The 11,181-nt window shown below is 43.7% G+C and overlaps 1 long non-coding RNA gene across 1 annotated transcript in view; it reads left to right on the top strand.

Annotated features, from left to right (window-relative positions):
* The first annotated feature begins 217 nt into the window (after positions 1-217).
* LOC141572403 (uncharacterized) overlaps positions 218-11,181 on the top strand; it is a 41,514-nt gene continuing 30,550 nt past the window's right edge. The window contains exon 1 of the long non-coding RNA XR_012497766.1: positions 218-303. This is a non-coding gene — a long non-coding RNA (uncharacterized LOC141572403). The remainder of the gene's footprint in view (positions 304-11,181) is intronic.

Raw genomic sequence — 11,181 nt, 5'->3', positions numbered from 1 at the left:
ACAATGCTTGGAATGGATACAAAGTCTTTTCCTTTTCTCAGAAAGTCCTGTTATACTCACTTTCCCTTGAACAGTCAAGGTTGGGCTGTTAGAAAGGAGTGTGCCTCCAGGGCCTGCATGATGTTGTTTTAAAGGCTCTGTGGCCTCCAGACCTCCTGTGAATATTAACATTCTTTCCTATTTAACCAGAGAGGAATTTTACTCCTCTTTCCAACCTGTTCACTCCTGCCAAGACCCAGTCCCACCTCTCCTGCCCCTCCTACCTGATGGCCTCGCTCAGCAAATGACCTTGGTTCATCCAAGGTATGTGTGTGGGGGGTCTCCTCAACTTCTCTCACCTGCCTGCTACCTTTACCTGTCCTTTCCTCCTTCCTCCTTCCTCTTTTAAGGAACCATGTATTCTGCTTCCTCTCAAAGGCTAATGCCTTTTGTCTCTGACATTGCTTTTGAGTCCACCTACAAACTCCATTGGGCTATCCCATCACTTGTATCTTCTCTTTCTTGTATTGTGACTCTCCCTAAAAGTTATGAATAGTCTCACATCTCTCTAGTCAACTTGAGTGGAAAAATATATCTAAGCCCCTTTCTTCATTTAAGCTGCCATCTTCCTCTTCCTCTTCCCTTTCAGTGGCATCTTCACTCACAGTCCACGCTTGATAGGTCTCATTCTCATTCTCTCCTCTGACTTCTACCATCACGGGCGTCCTGGATATAGTTCTTTCTTTCTTCCTTCCTTCTCTCTTTCTTTTTTGTTTTTCATAGTAGCCATCTTAATGCGTGTGAGGTGGTTCCAGTATTGAAAAACCTTTATACTCTTTTAAAATTAGTAGATGGTTTCGGTATTTTTGTTTCTTAATGATAAAAACAAGACATATTCATTCATTAGAACAAATTCAAAGTTTCCCTGAGGGGGAAAAAAAAAGGAAAACAATTGGGCAAAAGAATGGGACTTACTCAGAGAGAGCCAAGGAGCAGAAGCTCTCGTCAGGAGAGGAAATGGTTATGGTGAAATCTGGTTTCCTTCTGAGATTATTCCCATCAAATTCCATCCTTAAACCCCATTGAGTTCGAGACCCAAGAATCCTGGTTGGAATTCAAAGCGCCCCGTTTTCAGCTTAGGACCACACATCCACAGTAGCATGTGGGTTGTGAGTGGCCAGGCCTTGAATTCCTCAAATCTTGGAAGGCCCATCTAGGCAGGAATTTGCCTGAGATACATATAGATGAGGGACACTCCAGTATCCTACTCTGGAGAGCTGGGCTAATTAATCAGCTAATTAAGATTGCAGAGCATGGAGTGACAAAGAAAGGTAACAGAATAATCCACAATTCACCCTCCTAAATGGAGGCAGTGGCCAGACCAATGACCTCTAATGTACTGTGGTAGAACTGAAGGCATAGGACAGTCTATCTGGGGTAAGGCAGACTGTCTGCATAAATATGGAGACACGGTCTACACAAGATGATAGCTGATGGCTCAGCTTCAGAATGTCACCCAGTTTGCAGGGGGGGGACTAGCCGTACAGTTGAGATCAGGACTTTCCCACAGGGTAGCCATGAGAGAGAAAGCTTTTATTTGCAGTGCAAAAATGTAGCCCCTGGAAAAAACAATAACATCAGGATGACTTAAGTTAGCTGGGAAAGTGGGAAAGAGAGGGAAAGGAGATGTTGGAAGGGAGAGGATGGATGGCTCAGAATCTGTGCTTTGGTGCTTCCTTTGATTTTTGCTGTGGTTAGAGAACGGCTCAAGGCAGGAGAGCCCCAGTCTCCTTTACTCTTACACTCCCTAGACCTTGCCTTGCCTTGAAAAATTTCATTATGTCTCTTTAGAAAGCTCTGTGGAAGACTATAATAGCATAAAAATCCATGCTGCCTCTGAGCTTAAAGCAATTTTTATCAGCTTCCAGAAGCTTCCTTTTTGAATAATCTGTTAATTGGAATGGATAATATAACTACAAAGGACTCATCAGATAGGACTTCTAGATCAATGGGGAAGATACACATGAACCCCCACTGAAGGCCTTCAGGGGTCTCACTCAGAGCCTTCCAGTAAGGAATCAACTCCTTTTCTTAGCCTTGTTGCCCAGAGGGTGGGGTGCACGGAGCCCTGGGAAAGGAAAAAACCAGAATTGCAACACCACTTGCTCTCCTAACACCTTCCTCTCTTCCCACTCGAGTTTGGGCACTCACAGGCACAATTTGTTCTCATACAAAGGAAAAAATAGCTCTGTTGTGAGTTCCCGTATGCCTGACTTGATTACCTGACATTGGGATGATTTGTTTTCTGGGATCAGCTGAACACGTTCCTTTCTGGGGTGAATGCTTTCTATAGACCTAAACAGCCAACTAGGCTTCAGGGAATAAACCTGTAACTGCCTTTTCTTTCTTTGGAGCTACATTCCTGCAGAGATAAATATACAGAGAGACACACAGATTATAAAGGAGGAAGGACACATTGTCAGCATGAGGGCTCCAAAGAGAACAAAAGGGTTATCGTAGGCAGATGCTGAAAATAGAATATAAAGCTATCAGGACTGGGGAAATAGTCTAGGCCTCCCATAGAACAATCGGCAAAGAAATCCTGAACCTCCCAGGAACACAAGTGCCTGGAGTGGAGCTGGGTGAAACTGAAACTTGAAAATCCGTGTTGAGTAATGATATTGCACAGCGAGGGGAGAAGCCCCTGCCTTCAAGTTTTGCTCTGAGTAAGGCAGCCTGGCCTTGGGCAAAGGGCTTGCTTAGAAGCTGCCCCAGTTTAATGCAGTGTAGTGGGGGCAAGTGGGAGAGTGGAGTAGGCCTTTGAAACGAGCCATGCTAACTGGTCAAATGGAAAGATGGCTGTAGAGCTGCTGCCGAGTGCATGTTTCTAACACAAGATATGGTACATTAATTTTACATTTAAGACTCTTTTTCAAAAGCAGATGCTGTCCCCCACCCCTTCAGCTTTTTGGCAAGCTTGCTAGAATCCAGGGAATTCAAGTCAAGGCTATCGCTAGCCCTTATCTTGTGCAGGATCTCTATTCCTTTGCCGATCTAGCAGCTAATGTAAACCATGCGAAAGAAGGGTCATTTCTCCTTTTAGACTTCATTTCAATGGGTAGTTAACCTTTGAGTCAACCAACTTTGTATCCATGTGCAGCTCCACCCTCCCACCCCCCTCACACACACACAGAGGCCCTTGCATTTGCCCTGCTTTAATTAGGGTACATTTTGTTTACAAGCCACAGTCTGGTTTAAGATCCAGTTGGCCACGTGCCCTCTCATGACAGAGACAGACTACTGACCTGTGTTAAGAACAGTCAGCTGTGAGTGCAGAGTTGAATAAAAAAAAATTAAGGAAAGGAAGCTGCCCTTTAAGAAACCTCAGCCTTCTGGTTAAAGTAGTAATTAAGCCATTATGCCTATTCGGAGCATATTGGGGCTTGCTGTTAACTTACCCAAACAAAAGCTATGAGCTAGAATCAAGCCCAGGACCTCCTCGTCAGTGTGCCGGGGTGGATGCCAGGAGTGCTGCCCACGCTGGGGCAAAATGGTTTAAATTTTGAATACCTGTCATCTACCTGCCTCCGCTTCATGTTCATTTTCAAGGTGGGAAGTGCCCCCAACAGGAAGTGGGGCTGCCTCATTCTGAGTTTGCCTCTGAAAGCCAGAAATTACCCTCCTCCTCAAATCTGATTCCAAATTTAATTCCAAGCTATCTCTGACTATAAGTAGATTTGTACTGACTTTATTTGCTGTTAGTGAGGATGATGATTTATGATTTGGTTAAGAGTGGTCCTTATTCTTAGCACTACTATCTTAAAGACAAGAACTATGCAGCCTGTTCTGCCCTACCCAATGTCAAAAGAGGTCCTCCCATGTGTCTTTGTGACAAAAAGAAATCCACATCCACAATCCCACAGAGGAACAGCTTATTTAGACAACCCAAAAGTACTTTAAGGACCTCACCGGCTTTATTAAAACAGACAACGTGGAATGGAGAGAAGTGAGGCCAGGCAGCGCATTTTGCATCAGTAATGCGCCAGGCAGGTGGACGAGTAGGACAGGGATTTGCTTAGTAAACTAGTCTCGGCCCAAAAGCCATCCCATCTTGGCCCTCACGGACCCAATCTCATAACCTGGCTCCAGTTCTTGAGTCCTGCAGCTCCCGCATGGCCTCCATCCCTACGTCATAGTCTCCAGAGGAAGCTGCAAAATGAGTTGTGTTGATTTTAGAAATAACCTGAATGTTGCCAGGAAAAGGTTTGCTGAAAGCTCTGCAGAATTAAAGTGCAGCTGGTAGATACCACTGCAAATGAGCAGAACAAAGCCAGCTCTCCCCCGGCTCTTTCCCCAGGCTGTGCCTCTCGGTGTTTGAACTCCACCTTACACTCTGCCATCTTTCCTTGATCCCAGGCTGAGTCCCTTTCACACCAGCCATGTTGCCAGCATTGTCAAGAGATTTGATATGGTGTGAATTCCTATCCCCGGGAAATGGACTGAGAAATTCACAGACTCTTGGAAAAAGAGAGCCTGGGACGCTTAGAAAAAGAGGCTTTCTGTGCAGCTCATGTCTGACAATCAGGCAAAATGGAAATGGTTTCCTCCCGATAACTGAGTCCCACAGCTTTGCTCAGGAACTCAAGACTGTGTTTTGTTCCAGGTGGTCCAGGAGGTTCTTCCATTGGTCCTATTAAAATCTATCCTGTTTGTTTTACACCTACCCCTGACATCTCTTTTGTCAACTCTTAAATAAGTGTCTGTGGGTTTGAGCCATTCATCTGCCAGAAAGTACCCCCCACCCCAATACTAACCCAGCCTTCTATTTAGTGCCACACTCACCAGAGGGTTCATTAATGCCATGTAAATATCTGGTCCTTTTGAATTTTGGAAATGAGGCAGAGCAGATGTCTTCATTCATTCATTCAAAAATTAATTTTGAGTATGTAGTACTTGCCAGTCACTGTTCTGTGAACTTGGGATATATGCGGACAATGAAGTTTGCGAACTTGTTGCAACGATGTTGCTAACCTTTTTTTGATATCAGAGGGATTATTCATTATGAATTTGTACCAACTGGACAAACAGTTAACTAAGTTTACTATTTGGAAGTGCTGAAAAGGCTGCGTGAAAAAGTTAGACGACCTGAACTTTTCACCAATTCATGGCTCTTGCATCACAACAATGCACCAGCTCACACAGCACTGTTTGTGAGGGAGTTTTAACCAGTAAACAAATAACTGTATTGGAACACCCTCCCTACTCACCTGATCTGGCCCCCAGTGACTTCTTTCTTTACCTGAAGATAAAGGAAATATTGAAAGGAAGACATTTTGATGACATTCAGGACATCAAGGGTAATAGGATGACAGCTCTGATGGCCATTCCAGAAAAAGAGTTCCAAAATTGCTTTGAAGGGTGGACTAGGTGCTGGCGTTGGTGCATTGCTTCCAAGGAGAATAGTTTGAAGGTGACCATAGTGATATTCAGCAATGAGGTATGTAGCGCTTTTTCTAGGGTGAGATTGCAAACTTAATTGTCATACCTCATACTATAAAGAAACAATGACAAAAATTGTCACCTTGAAAGCTCACCTTATACGGGGAGGGAGGGGAATGTAGAAGCAGATGGTAAACAATAAACAATCAATACATTGCTTGGCAATTAGAAGTCAAAAATGCTATAGAAAAAATAGAGTAGGTAAAGAAGGATCTTGGTGTGCAGGTAGAGTGGGGAAGGGAAGATTGTAATAAAATTTTCAAGGGCAACTTTATTTAACGTGTGAAAAAAATGACAAATGACAATTTCTATTCCTTCTTATGAAGAATTGGTCTTGCCAATAAACAAGCATTGGGATGTTGAGACACGTTATCACTATCTGCAGAATTAAATTTTATATTTTGCAGCTATTTATATTTATTTATAAAACAATATTCAGAATATTGTTTTATAATTATATGCATTACCTATGCATACACATATACATAATAATGTACAATTTAAGAAAAGGTATGTACCCTAAAGGAGCTTTGATATCTCTTTCAAGTCAGATAGATATATAGGAAGTTTCTAGTTCCCCACATCATCTTTTAGTTTACTCAGGAAGAAATTTCTAACTTGACTAATTGACATCCGTTGGTAACATGAACCGCAGAAGCATCTCCCTGCCTTTGGGCCATGTCCGGCTAATTAGGCTAAAAGCTACGTGCCCAACATGGCTACTGGGAGCAGAAGGGATTTGGGACAACGGGGCTGGCATGGCAAGAGGAGGCTCCCGCTCCCCATAACGGAGGAAATGCATTGGGGAGCACGGCTATTACAACACATCTGCTTGCACGCTATTCCTGCTCCAAATCCCAAACCAGAACTCTAGTTACTCATTTCTTTGAAAGTACTTGGTGCACAAATAAGCAAATGGGGGATTAGGAATGTCCAGCCATTGTTCGAGGATTTTCTGGAATTTGGAACATTGTGATTTTTGTTGTTTAGAAAAGGCTTTGGTTGCCTGTTTATCATACAGTGCAGGCTCATGAATAACTTCCTGGGGGACTGGCCCACATTCTTGGTCCTGTTGGCGTCTCTTGCCCAGCAAGGCTCATTCAGGGCGTCTTCCCAACATCCTGTCTGAAAATGACCTTCTTTTCTCCTCTTACTAAGCTCTGAGTCCTTATTGAAATGACCTCCTGCACAGGAAGGCCTGCATGGCGCCTGGCAAGAGAATACAGCCCTGGTTTCTAGGAAGTTACACACACACACACACACACACACACACTGGAAGTCTCCTTCAGAAAAGGCAAAATGTTTATGCTTTTCCACAGGATTGATACGGAAAACCAGCAGACATCCCAACAATGTACAGAACAGAGGTGAGGGCAGGTGCAGGGAACATAGTTGGAAACCAGAGAACACAACAAACATCATGTCCACAGGTCGGTACCCCTGTGACCATGTATTGCAGATGTGGGCGCCAAAACAAAGCTGAAGTCGTGTGCATGCATATGTGTGTTTGTGTGTGTGTGTGTGTGTGTGTGTGTGTGTGACCGTGGGTACACTCAGGCTTAAAAGCACTCAGGCAAAACCCTCAGCATTTAAGAGAAAAATAACCATGGAATTTATCTTAACATCTGGAAAGAATTTTGCTCTTGCCAGATATGTCCTAAAGCTGTCAGGCTTTTTTCACTTTCTAAGTGGCACTAGTAAAGCAGGGCAACCCTAAAGAAAGGGGCAGACATGTTCTTTAAATTCATTTTAGATCTTAAAAAAGACCTGATTGAACATGATAAGGAGCTCTAAGGAGCACGCTCACGCTGGTAGAATGATACAATTTTAGAACTAAGACCTTTGTAAATACTATGTACAAGACAATCATTGCCTAAGGACTCTGATGACCAAATTGTTCAGTGCCCTGCCCTGGTCATCCCATTGGGTAAAACATGGTTGTAATGCAGAATCGTGATTCCCACTTCAGCGGGTTCAAGATGCCAGGTTCCCCTCTCTCTGGGCCTGGTGGTGAGGGCCGGTGTCACAGGTGGGTGAACTGTGCCTTTGTACAGGCCCTGCTCTCAGAGTGGGTGCACACCCGATTTTAACACTCTGCTGTTGCCATTTTGAAATCTTTAATAATGTTATCTTTGAACTTGCGTCTTGTAAGTGAAGTCCAATGGGACTGGTGCATGCATGTGAGCTGAGTAGAAGACTCAAAGAAAATGCAAGGTAAGCCTGTCTATGACTGAGTCAGGTGAAGGTGGGGAAGGAGGAGGGGCACTGACAGTTCCAAGAGGACACACTTTCCATTTGAAACAGAACTGGCTGCGAACGAGAAAAAAGGCAATAACCTTCTAAGAAATACAAATGACCAAGGAACCCCATCATGTCCTTTCCTACCCTTGTTATGTCTCTGTGCTAACCAAACACTTATGCTGAAAATAAAGATAGAAGGAAGGGGAAAAATAGGGCAGTCCTTCTTTACTCGTTAGTAAGCCAAACGTAGAGACCTTTGGTTTAATGTGCGTACAACAAGAAGTGAAATAAAAACAGTTGAGTCAGTTTTGTGCAGCATTTCTACTGTTCTGGTAAAACAAAATACACATGTATGCAGGAGCTACAAAATATGAATAACGTAATTTCAGTGACCCTGCATATAATTACGTGCTCTTATATTTGCATTTAAAACTGGCATTGTACAATATAAAGATGAATAGCAATATTCATGTGAATAATTGAAAATTGTAATTTCTCTTTACTTAGAATGACATTAAATAGTAAATTTAAAAAACACCATAAGTTGAGAGACTGCAGATGAAAGGAAAAAGCTTTATATTATAATACCTTTAACAATACTTTTTCCCCTGCTTTTAAATAATTTTATTTCTGCCCTGAGCCCCACAAAATACATAGCCGGTGACAAATACAAGTGTCTACAGGAACACTTACTGTGGTTGTTAGACTCAATCCTGATAACAGATTTGTATAATTCAGGTCTCCTAGTGTTCACATCACATTTAATTACAATTTCATTTTAGTAATTGTCTTTGTTTAGATACCCCCAGGAGCACACCCCAAGATAAAGATTTAAGTGGAAGTAGTTTTTTGGAAGATGATCCCTAAAAATACCATGGTGGGGGGAGGGAAGAGAGAGAGGGAGAGAGAGAGAGAGATGCACTAGGTCAGGTTTCAGGCCAATAGGTGCCGTGCGGGTACCTGGGGTCCTAAGATGTTTCTCGAAATGAGAGGGATCCAAGGAGGAGCAGAGACACTCCAGAGAAGTCGAATTTTGCCTGCAGTGGTGGGAATCACACAGCCTAGTGTGAGCTGGAGTCTGACGTGGCTGGGGTGGATGGGGCAAGGGCACCTGGTGGCTCCTCAGATAAGGCATTGAGCCAGGGTGCCCTGCTGCTCCAAGTGGCACCAGGTATGGCGGGTAAGGTACCAATAGCATCTGGCTGGCCCTAAGAGACTGGTAAGAAGCCAGAGACATATGGAGGCAGAGATTTGCCCCCGTCTTCTCAGGAAGAAGGGAAATCCTCACCAAGGGCAATGATGTTTTTTGGCTGGAATTGGAGAAACAGTGGCACAGACAACATCAGGCGGCCAGTCCTTACTAACATCTTGGTTACAAGAACAAGTCTACGGGGGACTTAAAGGAATCCAGTTGGTACTCCAAGAACCCACAAGTAGAAATCCTTCATGAACTCCCTGGCCACAGAACAGAGAGTCCTAGAACAAAGCCTGTTTTGATCTTCTGTCTTGGTGAGCAGTGATACCGTATCTCTAGCATAAACTACCACGCTTGTATTGTTTGCATGCCAGCAAGAGAAAAGGAAAACACTACCAGGTGGTTTGGTTAGTTTTGGCATGTGCAATTCAGGGTGGGAAATTCCCTCAGATTCTGGCTCGCATTGAATTTTTAAAATAAGTGTGCAAGTTTCAAAATGCCAGAGGTTCTTGCTGAAAGGATTGGGCAGCCAGGTGTTTGGAACAAGCGTCCCAGCTGGTTGGGAAAGCAGGGTGTCAACCTCTGCTTTACTTACAGCCCTTACTGTAATATCAGCAGTAACAACAGTGACCATGCTGCAGTGTAAGGTCCTCAGGGACCTCTCTCAGGAGAAGGCTTTCCATTTATGGTAAAAGCAGTAAAGAAGTGAGGAGCTGATGCTTAAACCTCGGCAGTCTGTGCTGTGGCAGTACTTCCCAGATGTTCCAGTGCTGAGATCGGTGGGCCTCAAGGAACTGCCTTAAGCCTTGGAGGCCCTGAGACCCCGACCACCACTTATCAGACCTGGTGTTGGGGTCTACTGTCTTGTCTGATCTTAGGCAGACCTTGGTCTTAGCTTTGGGAAGTTTCTGACTTACTGGTTTGAGAACCACACAGTTGTGGAGCCTCTGGGTTTTGATCCCTAAATCAGAACACAGGACCTTGTCTGACAGCGGTCTGGGCTTTTGCAACCCACAGTTGGTACCTCATTCAGCAGCATCGGCACGCCCTGGAAGCTGATTAGGAATGCACAATCTCCACCCCACCCCGGATGGACCAAACCAGAACCTGCACTTGAACAAGATCCCGGGGTGATTCATTTGTTCATTTCAGTTTGAGAAGCCCTGAGCTAGAATACCTGAAATATAGCTGTACCATCCTGCACATCCATGAGACAGATGAGCCATTCCCTGCTCCAGGATAATTCAGCTTTAAGAAGAAAGGACTTAATTCAGGAAACTCAGTAGGCACAATCAGAACTTCGTCTGTTTTCTACTCTGTGGCGTTACCACTTTTCCAGGCAAAAAGAAAGATTTCTTTTCTATTAAAAAATGTATTTGGAAAAAATAGCTGAAATAATACACGCAAAAAGGAAAAGCACTCTTAATGCCCCCTCTTAAGATCATATGAATGAAAAAAATGTATGTTTCCCTTCTGCTTTCCTAATCCCACCCACAAAAGTATCCATTGGTAGTCAGTTTCATTTGTAGACCACCCAAGACACCAAGATGCTCCTGTGCTTATATGTTTGGGTACACACACGCACGCACGCACGCACACACACACACACACCATTAGATGACCATTCTTACTGAGGTTTTCCCATATGCTTTGTAACCTAGCACAATTAAAAATATTACAGAAAGCCCACTGAAAGGCATTCTGGTTAAAGTCTATTAGCAGCTCTGTTTGGAAAGCATTTTGCTTAAAGAGAGGATCGCAGGGGGCCTTTTGCAAAGTGGGACAACCCAAACTCAATGGGAGGCCAGGGTGTCTGCTTTCCTTTCTGCTTTCTTCAGGTCTCTCTGCCAACTCAATATAGCATGTAGGATACTCTCAAAAGACTCCTCTCGGCCTTCTGGGGTTTACAAATGTGGCTCACACATGGTGGGTGGGGCCAGCTGAGACTAAGTGGCTCAGGCTATGCTCCCCTAGTGGGGTCATGAAAGAGCCCCTGACTGCTACAGGGAGGGGATTGTGTATTAACAAATACTTTCCAATTGCTTTAAAATATCCTTAACATGTTCTAAACTAGAGCTTTCAGTCCTTCTTGGAAAACTAGGCCATAATTCAGTTGAGGTGATCATTTTCCAATTCCTTGATCCACTTACAATGTTATTGCTCTGAATCTTTCTAAAATTAATACACACACACACACAGAGGGTGCCTAAAAATGTATACACATTTTAAGAAAGGAAAACTGTATTAAAATTGTAATACTCAATATA

The sequence above is a fragment of the Rhinolophus sinicus genome, linkage group LG06, assembly GCF_036562045.2.
Source record: "Rhinolophus sinicus isolate RSC01 linkage group LG06, ASM3656204v1, whole genome shotgun sequence".
Classification (NCBI taxonomy): Eukaryota; Metazoa; Chordata; class Mammalia; order Chiroptera; family Rhinolophidae; genus Rhinolophus; species Rhinolophus sinicus.
Note: the sequence above shows the minus strand (reverse complement) of the source record. Positions and strands in the feature narration are given on the sequence as shown.